Here is a 9,950-nt window from a genome sequence, read left to right on the forward strand (position 1 = left end):
TTTACCCAAACTAGTCAAACTAGACTTTTCTTAATGAAGAACCACTAATAGAGAGAGAGAGAGAGAGAGAGAGAGAGAGAGAGAGAGAGATATCAGGTTACAATGTATCATATATCTACATTGTAACGGCATTATATTATACTACATTGTAACGTTTTGAACCAGTTTTCTCTCTCATGGCCTCGCTATGTCCCACGGCCCGTGAAGGCGTCGCCCCTTTTCCCGGGTGGGGGCGGTGTTTACAGCACGCAGTAAAACCTCCGACGCACGCGCCTCCTCCGCGTTCGTTCTCCTGCGCGCGGGCGGGCTGCTGTGGTGTACAGGTGCCGGGACAGAAGCGACCGAGAGCCCGCAGAAGCAGGACGACGACGACGTCCACGAGAGACACGCGACAGTCGAGCCTGCCGGGTCGATTACTTCGATCGATTTTTTTTAAGTGAGATTTTTTTTTTCTTCCGACCCGCGTCGACACGCCGCTGCCGGACATGCCGTCTCTGCGACACTCGTACACGGTGACGGTGCCGGAGGAACCGGCCGCTTTCCCCGCAGAGAAGCCCGAGCTGCGGCGGAAGAGCCCGTCGCTGTCCCGGTCCAAGCTGGTGTCCACGTTCATGGGGCTGATCATCAACCAGGCCAAGGTGAGTCCTTCGCGCCCCCACCCTCCCCCACCCCCCCACCCCCTCATTAGCATCGGCCCTATCGGCAGCTTGGTTCTATTATTATTATTTAAGTATACATATAGTTTTACAAGAACTATATAACACGAAGTGGGCTGAGCCTTGAACAGGGGGGGGGGGGTCTGATGGGGCCTTCGGGCTACTTAAATTGGATGTTTCTTTTTTTGTTTTTTTACAAATAAATGTATGAATGTATTTATTTATTTTAAGCCGGGGGAGACCGTTTGGTTTCATCAACTTGTTTCTGATGTTCTGGCCTAAATATATTCAAAGTTTGTTCTTAGAAGTTCTCTTTTTGGACCGTGGATCAAGTAAAAAGTAAAACGCTTACACTTATGAAGAGAGCCATGAAATACAGGAGGTCACTTTAAGGTCATCGCCACTTGTTGTTTTTGAGGGGGGGGGGAGGCAGATGAGTAGACGTTTTTGCACAGAAATGCCTCTTTTTTGCAGCCGTTAAAAAGAAGACGACAAATGTCCCAAATCATCGACCATCTTTTAAATTATTTCTCATCTCTATTCAACCGCCACAGCGAGCCGACTGACCTTTTTAGGGCCCTTATCTGCCCCTCGAGTGGTGAATGGAAGGGGGGGTGGGGGGGGGGGGCTGCGAGCACAATTTCGCGGAGTTAAGAACAGCAGCTGCCTGCATCAAAGCAACCATTGGGGGGGGCAAGTGCGTTGCGTAACACGGAGCTCCAGATAAGGAGACCAGACTGACACCTTATCACCTGCAGAGTATGTTGTGTGAACACTCTGCTGTGTTTACGGCGGGACGGGATTTGGTCCAACGGGCTGTTCTTGAAGCCTGTGTCCTCTCTGAAGGGAGGGCGGTTGGGGGGGGGGGTGGTTGGTATTAACGGTCTGTGCTCTCGCTGGTATGCATGCTTGGTTCCACGCTGGGCATGCTTTTAGTTCATTCTCTTCTTCTGGGCGCGATGTGTCCTATCGATGTCGAGGAGGTCCCTCTGAGCACAGATTGTACGCCTTTTGGGGGGGGGGGGGCCTGCGTGCCGACACTTGTGTGACAATTTGGAGCCGCTCCCTTCACTCTCTCTCACCGAGGGAGTGGCGTAGCGGTGCGGGACCGTTGCTTCCTTAGTCACATGTAATTCGGCCTTGACCGGGGCACGCGAAGCCTGTTGAGGACACTGTGTCCCTCCACCCTTCCTTATCTCCCTTTCTGAATTCGTCCCGACCAGCGGACGGCGCAGCACGCTGAGATTACCTGAATGCATCACCTCGTCGGGCTTTTTTTTTTTTTGCATCACAAGCCGCCTGCTGAGCGTGCCAACTGACCACCATATGGTCACCTCCAAATACGGCAGGGAAGAGGGACGGGGGGGGGGGGGGGGGGGTCATTATAGGAGGAAAAACATTTGAGATTTAAGCCATGAGAGCTGTTGGCATTTTCACAATTCTCTTTTCGTTCCTCCTCCGCTGACACAAACGTGTGAACGATTAGTTTGACGCGTTGCTGCAGCCACGTTCTACGCGGCGTCTTCTACAAGATGAGGACGGCGGTTTCCATTAAATGAAAGAAGCCGGCCTTTTAACAGAGTGTGTGTGCGTGCGTATGTGCTGCCGTCGTTGTTTTCTCTCCCTCCTCCTCCTCCTCCTCCTCCTCCGTCCGAGTAGTTAAAGCGTGACTTTGCTCTGTGTCATCAAGTTACACCGTCACTTATTGGACTCTGTGCTGAAGAAGGATCTTGTTTAGACCAGTGGGGCTCAGAATTAAAGTGCTATTCCATCGTCTGTGTGGCCTTCTAGGGTGACATTTGAGGTAGTTTTTTTTTTTTTTTTTTGGGGGGGGGGTTGCACTGTGCCGCTATTTCATCCGAGCATGTGGAACAGTAGCTAGATAGAGGCCCGCTGCCTGCTGCTGGCCGTCAGATGCCCCCCCCCCCTCCTCCCTGTATCGGGCCGCGGTCGGGCAGAAGTTGCTCTTAGGACGTGGCGCCATGTGTCTTGTTGTCATCACGTATTCATCTGATGGCGTAATTGAGGTGACGCACAGGACAGCGGCTCAGTTGTCTCTATTCCTGGGTTCCTGACTCTTAACCCACGATGAATAGACCAGTCCAAGTCGGGGGCCCAGTCTAGTCCCAGGTATTCAAACTGGAACAGAGCACTAAGGTAACATAACGTCTCTGCCAGGTCCTCCGCACGCTGTTTGAAAAGCTCTGCTTTTGCTCCACGGTTGGAAACCTCGAAAAATATTGTTTTTGCTCCTTCTGTTTCCGAAATAGAACAAGAGTCCACAAGGCCTGGTGGGACTGAGGAACCTGGGCAACACGGTGAGTGCTTCCTCTCACTTGTCGCATGCCGGTGAAACCCGCTGCCCTCTGACTTGGAGACTCATCTTCTCGCGTCTTCTCCCTCCCCCCCAGTGCTTCATGAACTCCATCCTTCAGTGTCTGAGCAACACTCCCGAGCTGAGGGACTACTGCCTGAGGAACCGGCACCGCACGGACCTCAGCAGCAGCAGCAGCAGCTCGACCAGCGCCGCTCTCATGGAAGGTAGGAGGCGCTCCGGGCTGAGTCACTTTATGGCCCGATGACGCTCACGTGGTGTTATTTGTGTACCCGCTGCCTGTTGCTGGGCTGTAAACCCTGATCACATGCACTAAAACCGGAAGGGAAACAACACTGGACACTTTAAAGGCGCGTGATTTGGATTAATAGAAGGACATTGTTTTAAAGGACACTAAATGACGTATATATTTTTGTCCATGTAAGCAGCTGAAAAGTACACGGTACTCAAAGTATATTGGAAATGTGCGCTGGCACAGAATGAAAGGCACCATTTAGTTCCTAGAGGGCGTTTTTAGAGTAGGCGTTGGCACGTGGCGTTCCCGCGGGTCGCCGCGTGCACCACATGTTGCCAAGGACGTGTTCAATTGGGCATGGTGATCGGCGCGATATAAGAGCTAATTAATGAAGCAAATATTTGCCAAAGAACACGATAAACTACATAAGAACATGATGTTAAAGTAGGACTTCTAATACAATGTATCTAGTAAAAGCACCTTCCGTGTCACGGCTTGGTCTCGGTATTAAGGGGGGGGGGGGGGGGGGGGGGAGTGTGCTGCCATTTAAAAAAAAAAAAAAAAAATAGCCAAAGTTCACAGATGTCTCTGAACACATTGCCTTGTGTCTGATGATTTTTTTTATTTTTGTTTGCGATGAACTGGAGTAACCTCTTCTCTTCGTGGTTATTTCTGCCTCAGAGTTCGCAAAGCTGACTCAGAGCCTGTGGACCTCCGTGAACAACGAGGCCATCAGTCCCTCCGATTTCAGGAGCCAGATCCAGAGATTCGCTCCCAAATTTGTGGGCTGCAAGTAGGTCTTCTGTCGTCTTCGTCCTCCTCCTCCTCCTCCTCTTTCCTCTCCGTCCGGTGTGATGTCACAGCGACAGGAAGTAACGTTTCTCCTGGTGTCTCCTCGCAGTCAGCAGGACGCCCAGGAGTTTCTGCGTTTCTTACTGGACGGGCTCCACAACGAGGTGAACCGGGTGACCGTCTGCCCAAGGTGCCCGCGGAGGACTTTGACCACCTCTCGTAAGTCGACGCTCATTTTTCCGGTGGTTTTTAGATGCAAAAATATTGCCGGCGTGCGAGTATTCGGACCTGCGATCCACCGTCTGGTTCCGTTCACAGCGATGACGAGAAGGGGAAGCGCATGTGGAGCAAGTACTTGGAGCGAGAGGACAGCAAAGTCGTGGGTGAGGGATTCGAACCGGCAGCATCGCTTGCTTTAATCTGCATGCGTGTTAAATGTAATCTCACGTCGTGTTCTTTCTGTTCTTGTTTATTTTTTATTTTTTTAGATCTATTTGTTGGACAGCTGAAGAGCTCCGTGACCTGCACCGTCTGCGGCTTCCGCTCCACAGTGTTTGATCCGTTCTGGGACCTGTCCATACCGGTCGCACAGGTCAGAAGTCCTTTTTAAAAAAAAAAAATTCTGACGGCCAAAGTGTCCAGTTTCATCGCGCGTCTCATAAATACAAAGTTCACTTATTTTTTTTACCAGTTTCCTGACTGGACGTCCTTTGCTCTCCCGTCTCCACAGAAGAGCTCCGGCGAAGTGACCCTCAAAGACTGCTTGAGGCTCTTTACTAAAGAGGACGTGTTGGACGGGGAAGAGCGACCGGTAAGAAGCCTCCGCACGCTGCGAGCAAACCTGTAACGTGCAGCGGCAGCACCTCACCTCCCCACCCCCCCCCCCCCCCTCCCTCCCTCTCTCTCACACAGACGTGCAACCGATGCAACGCCAGGAGGAAATGCACGAAGAGATTCAGCATCCAGAAGTTCCCGCAGATCCTCGTGCTTCGTATCCTTGCGTCGTGTGAACGTAGTCTTCCTGCTAACACGTTAGCGCGCACGCTCTGCAGAAATGGAACGGACCTTGTGGCCTGAAGCTTTACGGTTTTAACTGCCAGCTTTCCCCCCCCCCCCCCCCCCCCCCCCCGTCTCGAATGCTTTTGAACCTGCGTCTGGTCCTTGACCCCCCGATGCTCCCCTCAGACCTGAAGCGTTTCTCCGACTCCAACATCCGGACCAGCAAACTCTCCACCTACGTCAACTTCCCCGTCAAAGAGCTGGACCTGCGGGAGTTCGCCTCGGAGAGCGGCGGTGAGTTGTTTTTCGTTAGTGTGTGAGGGAGGGAGGGGTAACGATGCCCCCCCCCCCAAACCTCAGCTGGATTTGACGAGCAATGCCCTCCTCTTTGTCTCCCCTGCAGAGCGCGCCTCGTACAACCTGTACGCCGTGTCCAACCACTCGGGGAACGCTCTGGGGGGCCACTACACGGCCTACTGCAAGAACCCGGCGCTGGGGGAGTGGTACAGCTACAACGACTCCAGGTACGCTCGCAGCTCTAAATTTCGACTGGAAAGTGCGCGTCGGCTTGTGTTCGGGGCCCGTGCGTGTGCGTGTGTGTGCGTGTGTGTGCGTGTGTGTGCGTGCGTGTGCGTGTGCGTGTGCGTGTGCGTGTGTGTGTGTGTGTGTGTGTGTGTGTGTGTGCGTGCGGTGGTCGCTCTCGGACAGTAATGACGGCGTGCCGTGCGTTCCTCGCAGGGTGAGCCCGGTGTCCTCCAGCCAGGTCCGCAGCAGCAACGCCTACGTCCTCTTCTACGAGCTGGCCGCCCCCCCGCACAGCAAATATCAGACGTGTCGGCTTTAGGCGGCCCGCCGCGGGAGTCTGTGATGATGATGATGATGATGGTGATGCACCGCCGGTGGGAGTTGGACGCCTGCCTGCTGAGAGAGAGAGAGCTCCCCCTTGTGGAGGGAGAACTGTCATTACAGGCTGTGAATGGGGAGCGTTGGAGACGTGTTGCAGGATGGCGGGGAAACGGCCACTGACCTTCCTCTCAATGTGGTTTTTTTTGTTGTTTTGTTGTGTTTTTTTGAGAGCAAAAAAAGTTGGATTGTGGCGGCTCATTTGGGACTTCTGGATGTCCAGCTGGACTTGTACCTGAAGCAACAAAGCGAGGACACTACTTGGATTTAGAAAAAGAAGAAAAAAAAGGTGTAGAATTCAGCCCAAAGGCCCAGCTGTGAGTCCGAGAATAAAATCCCCTGCAGGGCTGTTTTCCCTGTAGAAAGAACAAAGACAGCACAGCTGGGCCCAAATCTGCACCTGATCAAGTGGATCTTCTCCATCCTTTCATGCCCTGTGGACATGGACTAGCAACCATAAGGACATTCGTATGTGATGACACGGCACCGAAAAATGCCCTTACACAGAAAGTGCCAGATGCAATGTATTCTATTTAACAGAATGGCAGTAGATGGAGGAGCATACTGTATGTATGTCTGAACAAAGCAACGTTGTTTTTTTTTTTGTTGCAATCCACTAATGTAGAGAAGCTGTTTTATGGCAAAGCACATATTATTTTTGTATAGTATTTATGGACAGCGCAGTGAATGTAAGTGTTCTGTGAGTAAACAAGACATACCAAATCTGCTGTATGGGGGGAGGGGAGAAACCTGCATCAGCAGTACTTCTTGCAGCAATAATGTTTGCTTACTTTTCAGCGTTTATCAGTTCAAACTCAAAAAATGATTAAACTTCAATGTTAACTTATATTGCATGGTGTTTTTTCTTTGTTGTTCAGCTAATTTAGAAGTTGACAAACAAACTCCAAATATGACATTATCACCTGATAAAGTTGAGGTTGATCAAAAGTAACTTTGCGCACATCCAGAATAACAAGCAGAGGGCATTAAGCTTGAAGTGCATGCTGGGTACTTCAGGATAAATGAGTGGTCCAAATAGATTAGTGTTGGAAGCCTCTTTTTCTTTCTTTTTTTTTTTTTTTAAACCCTCCTAAAACAAGGCAATCCCACGGGGCGACTATTTCACCATGAGGCCACTACAAGAAGCTGAGTTCAGTTGTCACATTACTGCGAAATGTGGTCATTCACTGAATTGTGATTCGTAACCCAATCCATCTCATGTGAGGACTTTCAGCTCGCTTCAAAATCAGGAGACGAGCATATTCGTTTTAGTGAGGAATACACACACACACACACACACACACAGAGCTAGTGGCATCAGTGATACGATGTGAACCTGGCATATGTAAATGGGGCTGGTATTTATCATAATATATACATCACAGATAGTCCCTTCATTTAGACATCTATCATAATGATTCATCGGCGATGCAGTCCTGTGCAGTTTTATGGTTCCCGGAGGAGGAAGCCGATGATCACCTGACCTGAAGAAACATAGCGATGGTAAATAAATGTTTTACTTATTTATGCAGTAATGCAATTAGAGGTTTGGGGAATGACTGTCCTTTCAGGCCAGAGGGAAGGCTGTTAGCATTACCTCATGTATGATTTGAATATTTGAATATGAAGTTTTTTTTGGATGATTAATATAAAAAATATATGACAGTACTCCAGGGAGGTTTCATTGCAATCTCTATTGTTTATTATCCCCTTAATTATTATTATTTTTTATTTATATGTGTCTTTACGGATACACTACCCTCCCCCACCACGCAGTCCCTCTGGCTCACATGCCCACCATATGGGCTGGTCACACGGCTCAGGCTATTAACAGTAATTGGCCTTCGTGGGAGCAGCGCTGTTTTGGTTACCAGGCGCTCCTTGTGTTGATACTTTCAACCATAAAACGATGAAACCTGCTCACGGCTAAAGTCCACTTTAAAGTACAGCTGTGACGTCACGGTTTTAGTAGTTGTTATGTAATAAAGTTAGAATGGTTTAAGATTATTTAAAAGTAGATCATCTGAAATGAAACACGACCTACTGTAAGTGGAACCTGGTAGTGGCAAAATTCTTCTACATACATCTGGCCCTATTTCTGTAAATAAATGCATAAACTGTGTTACTTTATCATATGTTGAACACTATATCCACAGGGGGGCGATACCTCTACCTAATGAGGTAAAACCCCGAAGAAGAACTCTTAGGCGGGTGTTACGCAACTTCCGCTCAGATCAGCAAATATCGTCCTCTACTACCTAGTTTTTATTGCCTAACATAACTCATTTAGTTGTGTCTAAGTTAGTATTATATTCAGTCGATATTATGCTTAGTAAATGTCATAATTGCCTTGCTCCTTTTTTTTTAAATCTTGGCCCTGGGGGGTAACGTGGCATTCTGTTGCTAACTCTTAGCTTAGCTCCTAGCATAGATTTGTCCTTTGCGTGTTTACTGTCCACTTGGAGACAATACAAGCAAATCCGTAGATGAATGTCATGAATCTACCTCCACTAAGCACCGGAATCAAAACAAGGTCACCAACATCTTCTGAAACCACATGGCAACAACATTGAATCATCTTTTAGCAATATCCAGATATCCCCCCCTTTGCCTGCTGTACTTCACCATTGTGTTATCAACGTTACCAATATCTACTAGTAGTAAATAATAGTGTCTACTTAGAAAAGTGGCCTTCTCATTTGTTGAATTCAATATAATATCTGTTTGATTTAGTCTAAAACATTGCGTAAGCGGCTTCTAAACCTTCCTCCTACCAGCTGAACCTTTTAAAGTACAATGTTGAATATTATAAATTCATGACCTATGAATGTGGTTAAACCAGTCCAACCTGGTTGCAATTTCTCACACTCATTATTCTATATTCATCACTCATTATCTTCAAAAGTATTTGAAAGAATTTCTACAATCTGGCTTACTATTTTAATACTAAAATGAACTGTCTGTTCTGTATTTGGTCCCATGTGGTTAAAGGCTTATCTTAGAAGGAAAAAGTAAATCAGAAATCACACAGTGTGCAGCTCTGTGCTGCCACACTTGCTTACTTCACTTTCACTTAAAATTGTGCAAGAGACAACTGACGCAATTTCATTCTAGTGAGTCACAAGCTACTTAAATAAAGATGTAGAAAACCAACGAGATCACAGAGACGTCAAAAGTAATTCACCTGACTCTTTACTTTAGAATAAATCAATAGAGAAGGGTTTATTGTGTATGTTAAAGCCATAATGCAATAATTTCAGTGCATATCTGTGCTTCAGTGCGTGTTGTCTCTCTCAGCTGTGTGCGCGGTTTTCCGTCTCCAATCTGTCTGAATGATGTGATTAAATTTTGTCTCCTGTGTTTGTTTAGTCTGTCCTCTCTATTGGTCTCCATGGTCTCACATTGGTCATGTGTTTCAGGTCCTTTCTGCTTGTTTTGGCAGCTGGGAGCGGCCCAACTGTTTAAAAAAAAAAATTACCAATCCGCTAAATAAGGCTTTGCACTATTAATGTGAACACACATGCAGTCTATGGTTAAAACCATCGACAACAAATAAAGTCTGTTCTGTTGGGAAGAAATAACAAGATCAGGCGGCACTTTACAGAAAAGATATCTACAACTGTGATGATTAACTACATCAATAGTTGTCCGTCTGATAAGGTTTTTATCAAAGACTCATAATGAGCAAACTCCATCTCGGAGGTGTTCTTCAAAGCTCAGTGAAAAGCCTGAAATCTCGTTCCTGTTTTGAGATTTCATCAAACTAAGAAAACAGAAATGTCACAGGAATCAATTAAGAGAACAATGGGAAGCAGTTATTTATTAAATGTTTGGATTGACTACAAAGTATTTATCTCCCAGGTTGAAAACAGTCCACCCAACAGTTCTCAGTTGAAGGGAATGTCTGTATTCATCTAGTTTATTTGTTTTTGATTCTTCTAAAACATACCTCACAGACTGCTATTGTAGAAAAAAATATATACGAAAGTTATTAAATGCAAAAAAATTATTTTGACATTAACGTATTATC

The 9,950-nt window shown here is 47.4% G+C and overlaps 1 pseudogene; it reads left to right on the forward strand.

Moving 5' to 3' along the window:
• The first annotated feature begins 264 nt into the window (after nt 1–264).
• On the forward strand, nt 265–6,739 carry LOC119215083 (ubiquitin carboxyl-terminal hydrolase 2-like; annotated as a pseudogene).
• The last annotated feature ends 3,211 nt before the right edge of the window (nt 6,740–9,950 follow it).

The sequence above is a fragment of the Pungitius pungitius genome, chromosome 16 (genome assembly GCF_949316345.1).
Source record: "Pungitius pungitius chromosome 16, fPunPun2.1, whole genome shotgun sequence".
Lineage (NCBI taxonomy): Eukaryota > Metazoa > Chordata > Actinopteri > Perciformes > Gasterosteidae > Pungitius > Pungitius pungitius.